The 14,143-nt window shown below is 32.7% G+C and overlaps 1 protein-coding gene across 3 annotated transcripts in view; it reads right to left on the bottom strand.

Moving 5' to 3' along the window:
- Nucleotides 1-14,143, bottom strand: part of LOC117208557 (tyramine receptor 1-like) — a 99,886-nt gene that overhangs the window by 48,963 nt on the left and 36,780 nt on the right. Inside the window, exon 2 of one of the 3 annotated variants that reach the window (XM_033449774.1) lies at nt 653-766. The exons of the other annotated variants lie outside the window; for them this stretch is intronic. The gene's annotated coding sequence lies outside the window, so the exon portion shown is untranslated. The remainder of the gene's footprint in view (nt 1-652; nt 767-14,143) is intronic. 3 annotated transcript variants of the gene reach the window in all.

The raw sequence follows: 14,143 nt of genomic DNA on the forward strand, positions 1-14,143 counted from the left end.
GGTGTACGTATCGTCACGAGGACAGACAAAGGATTCAGTTACGTTTAAAAATCAGATTTATTCGAATGAATTTCTCTTTGATGATTATTCCTCGTCAATTCTGCGTTATGTTTGGTTTCGCCATAAATAACAATACGATTTGTTTATGTCATGCGTTAATATATCATAAAATGTTATTAGTATATAATAAGTATTAGTTAGAAATTAATTGGAAAAAGCACTATTCTTAATTTAATTCACGCTCTAAAGTCAACATTTTATTTTGTCGAAAGTTGCTTCGCGACTACATTCATTTTTTTATTTTTAATCTCCTTTTTCATGTTGCATTAATGTATAAAAGCCGTCGATACCATCTATTCTTGTGTCAAAAATCTATTAGTCGTTACATTTCAGAACATTCGTACGTTTTGAATTTCTATATACATTTCTACCCCCTCTTTTTTTACATTATGATTCTGGACAATTTACTTTATCCAACGATTTAAATTTACGTTTTTCGAGGAAGCTATGCTTATAAAGAACTGTTCTTATTTTCGAACATAAAGGAAGTTGGTGGAAAAAAAGATTTCCTTCCTCGTAGCATGGTCTCGGTACCTCATTCCTCGTACCCTGGTAGCCTCGCTTTACTATGCAGTATAAAACATCAACTTACCATTCTCGATTATCACCCTGCTGTCTTAAAGTGGCTTCTGTTTTGCAAGCATTACCCCGGATCCGAAGAAAAAAGTGAACCGTTACTTGAAAGCTTCTCTTCAAGTTGGTACACCTATACATGTAAATAATTCATGAAATTACATTCATGGCTGTATCTAGCCGCTTCAATTTTAGCTGCACGATATTTCGCAAAGTATACTCTAACCTTTTTATCTTTGCTGTTATATTTTTATCTACCGAACGAATAAAATTATCGTATCTTAATATACTATTAAATTCTCCAGATATTAAATATAGTAATCAATTATCATTGACTAAAATTATGTTTGATTAATAAGCTCTTTCTACAGAAATTTTATTTTCTATTTTTGATTCATTTTTCATATACATTCAGAATCCTGTACAAATTTATTATCCAACCTACGATTATCTTATATATTCAATAATTCAAACATTTGACCCTCATCGATCCTCCGTATAAATTTGACATGTTAAGATGAATCTACGAAAGCAAAATGTCTTGCAGATTGCTTCAGCATTTGTGAAAGACACGAACAATTTTATAGTTGAATGTATATTGGGGTTGGTCTGTTAACGTAGTGTCAGTTTGATAAATTTATTATAAAATAAATTAATTTAAAAATATGGAAGATAATAAAAGATAAAATAAAGGAATAATGTAGTCTATCTATGTAATTTCATCTCGTTTAATGTATTAAGAAGAATAATTATCGAATTGACAATCAGAATTCTCAACGATATTAGTTTATTAGTCAGTACAATCAGAGCATAATATTAAAATGAGAAATAAACTATACCTATATCAAAAGGAAAGCAAATTTCCATCTTCAAATAATAACAAGGATGTCTTGCATATGAATTGGTCAATTTCCATAATACGACTCGTTTCTATTTAATTCTCAATATGAAAGGGTCAAGCGAAGGCTGTTTAGCATGTTACAATATCGATCTAAATCAAGGGGCTAACGAGTGTTTGATAAAAAAAAAAAAAAAAATAGAGTTATAAATGTTGCTTGAAAATATTTAAAAGCAATTCGACATGTACTTGTCATTTTTAAGAAAAACGAATATTGCACGGTTTGCACTTGATATTCTGTGAGAGTTTATGCACGCAGTTTCTAAACAATTCCTTTAAGATGCGAGTATTGATAAAACGTCAATTTGTATAAGAACGTCATGAACAGAAAAGAACTGTGATAGAAAAGATATTCGATGCACACATACAATACATGATATACGGTTAGAGTGTGTTTAGTGTACGATAAACGAATCGAGAATGTAGTAAAGTAGAACGAAATCGAGAAAGGTCAATTGAACGACCTGGAACATTTAACATCCCCTTCGATAATATTTCCTTCCTTTCTTACAACAACTGGATTTAGAAAAATTTAATCTCTCTCTTATATCGTTGTATTATCGATGTTCTATTATCTATATATACTGTATATTACATATATGTATTTAGTACATTACGATGGAATAAAGAAAGGAGATATAAAGCATCGATTACAAAAATTCTGCAGATTACTATCCAAACGATATATTTAAAAAATAATTATTTGGGTAATATACATTATCTTTTTGAGATTATTTGTTATTTTGTTTGAATAATTTAATTAACTCAAATACGAAGTTATCTGAGAATGATTCATTTGAATTTCACACGGAATAAAGTTACTTTCTCTATGTTATCCATGTCTTCTATGTTACTATGTTACTATGTTTAATGCGACATTTCAATGACTCATTCGATGTTAAAAATGCACTTTAACTCTATCCTATCATTTCGCAGAAAATGCAGTGAAACTTACTAATCCAATCTTGTTAAAATCACATTGTGAGACATATTCTGGGAAGAAATTCTCTAACTCGACATCCCGCGTGAAGAAAGTCAATTCGAGATATGTTGCATTAAGCGTCAATGCGCGAGTACGAACTATGCGGAATTATACATCATTAAACCGAACATCTCTGACTAAACAGAGCCAATCGCTTGGATGGAAGAGAATCGCAACGGTTGCAACAGGAGCCCTTCGCCGGCGGGAGCTACACTAGAAATCGCTTTGCGTCTTCCAACTGGAAAATGCTGAGCCGGTAAAGGAGCCACCCACTGTGTAACATTGAACAGGAAATTCGTAACAGCCTCGGGATGTCGCGCATGCAGAACACATGGTATATACGATAAATATGTACTCGTGTTTTGTCAAGTAAAAGCTATCTTTTCAAATATTACCAGGCTGAAGAGTCGACGGTTTCACGGTTTCCTGAAATGCGAATATCTCAGCCGTGGGCATCGTATTCGAGTGGAAATCCGCTGCTTTTGAAGCAACGTTTTGAAGGATGCGCGAGTCAAATAGGTAACCACCGTGAAACGTCTAATTCATTCTCAAACATCCGCAGATGATTTCACATCTGACGCTGCTCCATCTCGCGTTATTTTGGAGCAATTCGAATTCGCTCTCGCGATCTTCGCACGTGACACGATTTTTCAATGCGTAGCTTGCTCTTCTCGACGTACCAATCGTTGCATTTGAGGAATCTCTGGATTAGTTGGTATATAAGTGGTACTTTTTGTACAGTATATTGTTTTTTTTACCGACTAAGAAGAGTAAAGAAGATATAAACTGGAAAAATATTTCCAAATTGCGGTTTATATCATAGTACCAGTTTTAGTTTGATATTCTTCTTTGTGGTATATATATATACCAGATAGTGTATACAATATATATACGTATGGGAAAATAAATGGAAAAATAATATTGTAGATCGATAAAAATCTCATATAGACCAGCCACGGTAAAGTCGTACAGTGTGCCAGACGTGCTTCGCCTTTAAAATCGAATAATACTATTATTATAGATTTGGACAGGTTTACGAAGTCTTAGATAAAACAAAACCTAACATGTAAATATTCTGTATAACATCACTGATTTATTTATTAATTTTCTACTCACTTTTAAATAGGGATGATAGAGATAGCGTAATAGGTATCAGTGGAACTCCATTTGTGTGAACTCGTCGAAGAACAAACAGTTCGTGGAACTGGAGTTCATACATATAATAATAGGAGTTCACCGATTCTCCCTGCTATCTATGATTTCTCATTCAAATAATAGGAATTCGTGTTCAGATAAGTGGATTCAATTGGCAGGAGTTTAGTTAATCGGACACTAACTAAAATTTCGTACTAATGAATAGAATTCAGATACACGGTGTTCTACCGTAATCGATAATAACGATACAAGACAATCGGTGATCTTAATATCTGTAATCGTGTTTCTTTAATACGAAAATGTTTTATGAAATTAAGAGCCTGATTGCACGAATGCAAAAACTGATATCTCTAAGAGATGAGAGAAAAGACTCTAATCACAAATATATTGACCCAGAAGATATTAGTGGGAAGAAAGTTTGTTCTGATTCCTGTACCTTCGATTATTCGATGATCCGTATTTACGTGTTTGTATAATCAATCAAATGATGAATGATTAATTAGTCGCATAATGCGAAGAGCTGAATTGCGTGATTGAAAGAGTCATATTTGCACGCGAATCTATCTGTATGCATAGTAAATGGTGGGAAAATGTGCCATTAATACCATCTGCGATAGTATTTCGTAATTCTTATGATAATATTTCATATCATTTACATGAAACAATTACCGAAGTCCTGAACAAAATGAAATTAAGCTCATTCTATCTCATGATGAATATTTTCCATTTAATGTCCATCAGGATTCGTAATTATCGTGTAACCGTCATTTTCTATAACATTTTCACTTTAGAGAAACTTTTAATTACAACTACTATTAATTTAGGACCGCGTCACGGTTCTTGCAATTTATTTTTAAACTAAAAAAACATTCGTTTTTATTCAAAACATTTTGCCTTATTGCGAAAATTAATGAAGAAATAAATACTCGTTCAAACCACAACGATCGAAGTTAATGAAACTGGCTCCTTTAAAGAAACAAATTAATAAAATTACAAAACCACGAACGCTCTTACCAATTAACAAAATAAGTATCAGTTCGAAACATTGGATAGCAAATTTTGAGAATCGATGTAGACTGTAGGAGCTGAGGATTTCAGGTTTCACAGGAAATTTCACGTCATTGCCAAACTTCTATTCATGCTTGGGCATTAAGGGGAGTATCGTTCGTTCGTTCTCTAAAGAAGAGCAGGCCAAAGGTACAATGTAAGAGAGGTGGAGTTATTTTCAGAAAACGTTGGTAGTTTCAATCAGCATCATTTGAAGCGGAAGGCATTAGACTCCCTCTCATAGACTGCTAAGGAACGAGACGCAGAAATGGAGACAAACAATAGCATTTCATAGAGTTTACGTAACATGTTGGATGCATTTCAAGTCTGCATTCGAATTCAGAAACATTTCTATTCATCTTCGACATTTATCTATGTCAATATAGAAAATAACAATTTCGGGGATATATTTGCCAGGAAACTCTGAAAATAAATATGTATATTCAACCTTGTTTTTCAAGGTTCAGACGGTATTAATTGTACCAGAGCCATTTCTGATAGATGCCAGTTTAATTCATGTTATTTTACTATTTTATTAGTTTAATTTTGTTATTCCACTACTTCGGAACACGAGTTCACTCTTACGCCTGAATGCATGGCAGCGTAAACGAGAAATAACATTTGATGAAATACGTTGAATAAATTCAGGCATAATCTAAGAATCTCATCTTTAGAAAAATATACATCCACTAAATATTAAAGTTAATAATTCTGGAAAATTCAATACGTTCTATTATATCGCTTTAGCCGATCCTCTCGACACGCGATTGCTTTAGATATACAATAGACTATACTTGTCATTTCATGATACACTCGCTGTCACTTCCAGGTCGAACACTCCCGTCGATCATGTCACGTGGTGCAATTTCGTCTCGTTTTGAACAAGTTTACATTCCGTTAACTTTACACTACGGAGATGAAGAACAAAAGCGGAAGATATCGACAGCAGAAAATTGTTTTAAAGAATAAACGCAAAAAACGAATGGCAAAATATTTACACGCTTCTACCATTCTACGTCATGTATATATTTTTAAAATTTCAAAGAAATTCTTGACCCGCTTATGTAAGTGATACTTTAAAAGATTAATGGAATTAATAGGAATAAAAAGATATTTTTTGGCAAGCTCCTTACGATTAATATTAAGTTTAGTTTCCATAGCTGAATTCTTGCTTCATTGTTCATTAAAATGTCTCACTTACAATATAACGTAATTCATATGATAGTAATTTAAATTTATAGCGTTTAATATCAATTATTATTAACCATTTCCGATAATAGAAATTAATAGGTTCGTTGATCACTGCATTGTTTCACATTTAGTCATATAATTTCGCTAGGATTATATTGTTTCACAAAATATCTTATTTTAGGTATCCCCAAATATTGAACCATTATATAGATGTCCGTAATTACGTATCTATCTATTGTAGCTGAAAATTCACAATTGTATATGTATGTAGGAATCTTTATACTAGATCTAACTGTAATTTAAGATTTTCGCTGACGCGTGTATTCATACGTTGTCATACATTCGAACTTCTTTCTTTGCTATCACAAAAATATCAGAAACTACAATAATTTCAAAATCAAATTAAACGATATATACATATTTTCTTGTATGATATATAATATATAATATAACATGTATATATGAAAATGTAAATGGAATAAAACAATATTGCAGATCGGTACAAATATCATATAGGTCGGCCACAGTAGAATCGACCAGTCTTTGTCAGACGTGCTTCGATTTTAAACCGAATATTGCCATTATTATAAATTTCCTATTGTACGTATGTCACAATCCAAATTAACGATAAATATGAAAATAACATTAAATTACTTAAATTAATTCAATGCAAAATTTATGCGTTTTTGCAACAGAGAAATAATTTTTTGGATGTTTCTGATATATGCGTCGTTTACCATTTAAAACTGTAAAGAATCACGCGTCTCGCAATATTATTATTGTACTATTCACTTTATAACAAAAATTATACGTAGACAGAAGAAGAAGTCATATTTGAGTTGGACAAATTAAAAGTAAAGCAGAATGTGGAAACAAGTCCTTTGTCAAACAAACTCCTGCAGGTTTAATTTATTTCAATTTGCTAGTGCAAGGTGAGTGCGTTGCGTAATTAAGCTCGTAATGCACAGTAACGCGGAACCACGTGCTCTCTCTCCGATTAATTTCTTCATTAATTTAACACGAGAATGCGTAGCAAATTAAGGAGATCTTGATTTTTTTCGTAGAAGCTTTACACAGCGGTCTAAGAGAAATCATGTGCTTTAAATAACGCGTTTAATTCGTTTCTATTTCCTTATTACTATTTCTCTCGTACTGAAAGAATTCAGAGTTTTTAATTGAATTTAATGAAAGAAATCGGTAGGTTAAACGTTTGGTATCGAAATGTCAAACTTTGGTATAACATCAATTTCTCAACGCACACGTAGTATTCTTTATTATCTTTTGCTATGATGGTTTTTCTCAAACAATTTACTTTCAATGTGAAGACCATACAGGAAGAATACAAGTCATAGTCATTCACATGTGTGAAGCATGACGTATATGTTATGTATGTATATATTCATATGTTCTTGTCATGTTCCATATCATCAAACTTATATAGAAACATTTTCCAGCTGTTGTGGCTGTGATTCAACTACTTACGTTTATTAAGTATTACTATAAGAAGACATACACGTGAAGAAAATTACATTATACAGCAGAAAATATCGACGTTTAGCATTTATATCGATCGAAAAGTGTACAAGAAAAGAATACGATAAATCAAATTTTCTACGGGAGAACGAGTTTAGCACATTTGAAGATATTAAGATATTATTTGTCTAAATTAAAAAATTCAGCTGGATCGAAAGAGGTTTTCACATTTGTAATTATTCTATATTTTTAGACATTAAGGTAGAATTAATAAAAATGCACTTATCATGTTTTTTCTGTGATTTTAAGGTAGAAATTTTGAAACACGGAAAGGGATCAATAATTTCTCTAATTTTATTTTTTGGCTTATCCTCTCGCTGAATCTCATATCCTTTTATAACTATATCGAAGAAGATAGTTGCCAAGCTATTGGCATTGTGTTATCACGTCGTAAAATTCTAGGAAAGGTAGGAAAGTTAGAGAGTGGAAATAAGATCTTGAATTGTAAGTATTCTCAATCAACGTAGATTTAGAAACTCGTGCGAGATAAGTTGCAGCTGTTGAAAGTGTTCGACGTTCTATTGATCAAACTTTGGTAACATAGGTACTTCCGAAATCTAATTTATCAAGTATTTAATTATCATCTATTTCTGCTGGCCTACAATTGAACTCGACTAAAGCTTGACGTATATTGCTTGATATATTTCACAGTACGTATTTTAGGAAACTGTTATACAATCGTATTAATAAATATTTGATAAATCTTTAACATATCGACTGATTTAATAAACAGTTAACATATCGATTCGATAAACAATTTGAATCAAGAAGTGTATACTATCTAGTGATATATTTAATATCATCATAATGAGTAAACGAATTAAGAAATCGATAAGTTTCTAGACACGTGTTTGTATTGCAAACAAATATTGTAATTATGTAATTACACCCTTGACCTATCAGCGACAATTTTCTTCTCATCGATAAACTGAACTGTGTGAAAAACTAGGACACCAAAATTAGTCGTTGCTTTGCTCGACTAAATTATCCACCGATTTCTTCTTTCCCGATTTAAATACGGTAATATTCAATAAAAGGATTCTATTTGTACTTCCAAAGTGGTTATGTTTTGCTCTGACGTCTTTGCTCCGTGATCAAGTATTCATGCGCCTGTAACTTAAACGGTAGAGTTACAATTGGCAAGAGATTGTTGGACACAAACCCAATTGCAAGAAATATTCAGTCAGAAATATTTTTTCGGAACTAACTCGTGAATAATATAACATCGTCGAAATCCAACCAGTTAACCAAAGATGGCTCGTTACAAGAATATTTCGAACACGAATATTCTTTCGAAATCGACTGATCAGAGATATTACAATAACAATACGTGTATTTTTTTATTAGTTATATAATTAATCTTCTATAATATGCTGATATTTCTTTTTTTACTTTTAACGTCTTCCATTACATTCAGAGTATATTGCATGTTTCATACTTGAATGAAGACGTTGAAAATGACAGGATTACTACCATGACCGTGTTCGGGTAGATATCTCTCCGGTTAACAGATTCAATTTATTATCAATAAATCGTGTTCTACTGATTGACGCAATCGTCGTTTTCGCTCTGATAATCGGTTTGTCCGGGACGTCGCCGCATATCTGGTGGAACATAAATCGCATTCCTAATGACCAGGCCCGTATCGCTAATGCTGCTTCACGTGCATCATCCTTTTAAATCTTCCTCGCGATGCAGTTAACAACGGCAATTTATTATCATCGTCGTGATCGTTACGCTTTAAGTTTATGAGAGCAACAACGCGCCGTGATAACTTTCCCCGAATATTTGTGAAATATACGCTTGATAACGTATTTCAAGAGTAACGTGCAACAATATTACACTTTTATCCGAAATGTAGAAAACTGCAACTAATTTGCACTGAAATGTAAAGTTCAAATTACACGTACGTGTTGATAAGGAAAACGTTTTAAAAATAGAGAATCGTGCTTCGATGTTGAATCACACGCGAACTAAGACTAGTTTTAATGATTTGAATAATAATTTCAGTGTCGCCGAAAGTTTTGATGAACTCATGGCGTTACCTTAAAATATCGATTATTATAGTCTGCATTCGCCCGAAACAAATTTTCTGTATCTGATTTATTTATTTTATTTACTTTGACGAAGAAACATTTCCACAACACCGAATGATGACAAACCTATGATATTAATGTAACATATCGGCTGTAGTAATATCCATTCGCGTAAAATAAATCTCGTTTATCTGAGTTAACGGTTGCTTGATTTTCGTGTATTTTCTATTTATACACGTGTAACACGCTAAAACATAATACACGAACGAATTTTATAATATATATGAATAAATTTTCAACATAAAACGTTGCAGATAAAACTGTAGTGAATTTTGGGTCACTAAAGCAGAGTAAGACATCATTAAAGTTTATGTATCATAATATTAGAATGTGTCACTACATTAAGGAAGTATGTGCATCTTTAAATGCGAACATGTTCATTTTGTGCGTATTATAAGGAGGTTTTAAATATCTTATCTTCTGAAATATTCAATGTCCTCGGTAACTGATCCCAAACGTTTCGTGTCTCTGAAAATTTCTTCCCAAGACTTCCTTGGAAATTCGTTTCTTTCTAGCAGGACATGGAACATTCCAATCACGTCGCTGCTCTTTTAATTATGCAACAAAGGAAACAGTTGCCGCACAAAAGCTACGTTTTCCTTGGCAAAATGACTAGTGGATATTTACATCAAATTTTACGACAGTCTAGGATGATGTTAATTACCAGCGAGACTGACCTAAACTGAAACGTTCTAAAAACTTTGCGAGCTTTAAAGTTCTCCATAAAACACCTCTGAAAAAGGGCATTGTCCTCTCGCAAAACATCATCGTATATCATCAAGTATGTACATGTTTTCGATAGAATTTTTTATCTTACAAAAACATATTTTACACGCGCTTTCTAAGTTTCAAACTATTACTCATCATAAAACATCCAGTTTCATAGAAAGAAAGATAGATGATAAAACACGTTTACCTCACGATATTTACACCAGCTACATAAACTAGCGGCGAACATTTCTCGTCAAACTATGAAAAAGTACATTATATAGGCAAATAAATTGCACAGAAGAAACGATAAATTATTTTCCGTTCAGACAAGCTTCCAATCGATGGACGCGGCAATTAGTTGCGGAGTCGTTTTGTTTCTCAACTTCGATAGAACTTGTACCAAGAATTTCGGTACAGGGAACGGAAATACTTCGTATTACGAGAGATTAGTCCGCAGTAATTCGATTGTCGTTTATTTACGTCCACTTAAGACCACGTGCTTAAAATCACCGTGAAACGCTTTCAAGAATCAACCGGTAATTTGCTCGCAACCATAAAAGGACATAAAATAGTAAAGACGAGGTCTCTAGTTTACAATTTTCTGATTGAATTTTTAAGAAACGATAGAAAAATGATTCGTTCCATTGGTCGACTGTAACGTGCGAGCTTGGATCATTCGAACGTATCGATAATTTTTCAATTTATCTTAATCTATGTATGTTCAAGTAGTTACTTCAAGACAAACTCTACACCTTTCCTTTTGTATACCTGTGACCTGGACACCGTTGTTACGAAGAAAAAAGAATTTAGTGGAGAAAAAAGAATTACGAACGAGGAGAGCATAACAAAACATATTATTGTGCTCTTGAATATAAATTTTGTTTTGGGTTACAGATAGATTTCTATTGCTGTTTCTTGTAACCTTCAGCTAGAGCTACATACCAAGGTTAACTTTTTTGGTAATATCCTTTGCTATAAATGTACGAACGTGCTCACTATCATATTCTATTGTATTGTAACACTGAAAGAGTGAGGATCTGTATCAGCATACACTATACTTGTAATTATACCTGTACTTATTTCAATATATTTTTCTATTGCAAATTCATCCACTCGTTCCTCTATCAGTCAGCCTCAAGAATGTATAATTAATGCATGTATGGTTGCAAATAAGTTTAGTGTAAATTACGAACGTTCGAGTTTCATTTCGTGTTTTCTTATACATAATTTATCTTCCGTTGCATACGAAAGCATATGACTACATGGGAAGAAAACTATGTACATGCAAAGAACACGATAAGTCAAGGAAGCAATTTGAATGTGCACTACGTTGCTAGTTAATCCTGTGTTATTATAAATTAAGTTATGCGTGAATTATAAACAGTTCATTCCATATATGGAAACGTTATTAACTTACAATTTTCAAAATTTTGACAGCAAATTTATTTTCTATCTACAATATTTAATGAGTAGCATTAGGAGAAGCGATTAAGGTTTAAGACGGTAGCGGGTTTTAAAAGCCAGATTTCCTCAAGATTGACGCAATAAAGAGAAACAAGCTGCTTCATTTTAAACAGCAGCATCGACTGTGCTCGCGTTTTAATGTGTCTCTAGAAAGATACATACCGTGTTTATTTCAAGAAGCGTGAAACAGTACAAAGCAAGATTGCATTGTGAGTTACTGAACTCAGACGAAACCTTAAATATTTTCTTAAGAAAGTTAGAGTCTTTCACGCGTGAAAATTGGATACCCCGACATTCTGAAGGAAACAAAATCGTTCTCTTCTCATTCTGAGTAATTTTGTATGCAATGAAAATCTTTCAATGCGTCTTTCAGTAACGATAGGAATTCTTATGTTTGTGACATGCGTTCTTAATCGAATTAAAGTCTTAATTGAATAATAAGGTGAACACTTGGTATGCTATTACCTGTTTCAACCAGTACACAGTAAGAAGCATTAAAAGCAACAAAGCATGAAATAAAAACACAGCGGACGGGTAATTTTATGCGAAGCCGGATTATGTTAAACTAATCCGTCGTAATGTAATCAAAGGGAAGCGAGATAAAAGAAACGCGCAATTCGTCCGACTAGGGTTGATGCGATTCGCTAATTTTACGCAATGAGAAGCTCGTATATTTCGTTCTCATCCTGTGTAATAAATGAAGGTTTCGAGCCAGCTATGTCACAAATTAGAATGGACTGACTAAAGACCCATAATTATCACTTATCATCGTGGGTTGTTAATTCTCACTGTGAGATAACGATTTTTATATGAAATCCCAACGAAGCTAATTAATTTGTACACGATGTATTCATTTTTTTTTCGTTTATTTATCTACTTTTTTCTTCGAACACGTTTATATTAAAAAAAAAAAGATGCTTGTGGTTCTCTTATTGATATAATTTCGCACAAAGGAATATTTTTGGATGTCTAATGATATACAAATTTACAGAAGAAAAAGAAAGAAAGAAAAAATTAGAAGGGTTCACTTTTGATCCATCTTAGTACATCTTTAATATACACGATTTTATATTTTCCAGTAAAAAGGATAGACCATGATAGAATCCATATATTATGGATTGGTGTGTTATATTTTAGGAAGAATAAAAGAAAAGGAAAGAAATTCGGAATGTTTCATTATTGTGAATGTTTTCATGATAAAATTTAGACTGTACGGGTACATATTTATTACATTCACACCTTTGTAATAACAATGTCTTGTTTGTATTTTTATTTATATACTGTACATTATTGTTTTATAAATTCTTTCTATTGTTTCTAATAAAAAAAAAAAATTGAAGGTATTCTTTGATACTTGAAATAGTCGCTGATGCATTATTATGCATATGCATAAAAACGCTTTCTTTTACGGAAGTTAATCTAAAATACCGAGAACCTAAGAAATGAAATAATAGTCAAACTTATGTTTATTCATCTTGTGCTCCCAGGCGTCCTATAATGAACATCTAAATATAAAAATATACATATTTATCCCATACACCGCTACGTGACGCGTGATCTTACTTTATCTAAGCTGAAAATATTTTTAATGTGCATACAGACGAGGCTATATGACAAAATACTTCCATTTTATTATTACTGTGTATTTTTTGTTTATCGATTATGTTGTATGAAACGACAGATAGTTTGAAGGTTTGTTCCTTCAACATAGAAAGTTTTAGTAAGTCTACGTAAATTTACGTAAGATCATCGTCAAACGCATACGATATACTATCAAATTCTCTGGAATAAAAAGTGTAGTAACAATACGAAATTTTTACTTATTATGCATTCTGCGTATCTTTGAATAATCAAATTTCGCATAAATACAAAACGATCCGTAATTCGCTGATATTTCTAATTATTAATAATATCTCTCTACTTCTATTTTTCCAGTTTTCACAGGGGTAACAAATATTTTCACTATCACACACAAAAGACTATTAATTAAAACTCCTCTCAACTAATATAAAACGTGAAAACTTTAATTAACTGCCAGAAATAAAGAAATACCACATAACTAGATTTTAACAAACACGCGGGAGAAAAGAAGAAATTGCACTTGTCCGAGTGAACGGGCGACCAGCTGCCGATACAATCTTCATTCGTGGAATATCGAAAGTATTAGACAGTCAAAGGATAGAAACGGGCCACTGTAGATGTTTCAAAGGCTTTTCTTCTCCTATTGAGAAATCGTTCGGTTGAAATCGACGATGCAGAAAGTAGTCAGCGCGCGTCCTATTCGCGTGGCTGTTTCGCGACCTGCCAACCGTTCCGTCGCCAATATCGATAGACTATTTCCTGTGTAGCTTTTCTACCGGAGATATCACGCCGAATGAATCCGTGTCATCATCGAAATACAATAAACATCGGCTTACCGCACTTCTAATGTCA

Source organism: Bombus bifarius, unplaced genomic scaffold, assembly GCF_011952205.1.
Source record: "Bombus bifarius isolate JDL3187 unplaced genomic scaffold, Bbif_JDL3187 scf7180000008140, whole genome shotgun sequence".
In the NCBI taxonomy this organism is placed as follows: domain Eukaryota; kingdom Metazoa; phylum Arthropoda; class Insecta; order Hymenoptera; family Apidae; genus Bombus; species Bombus bifarius.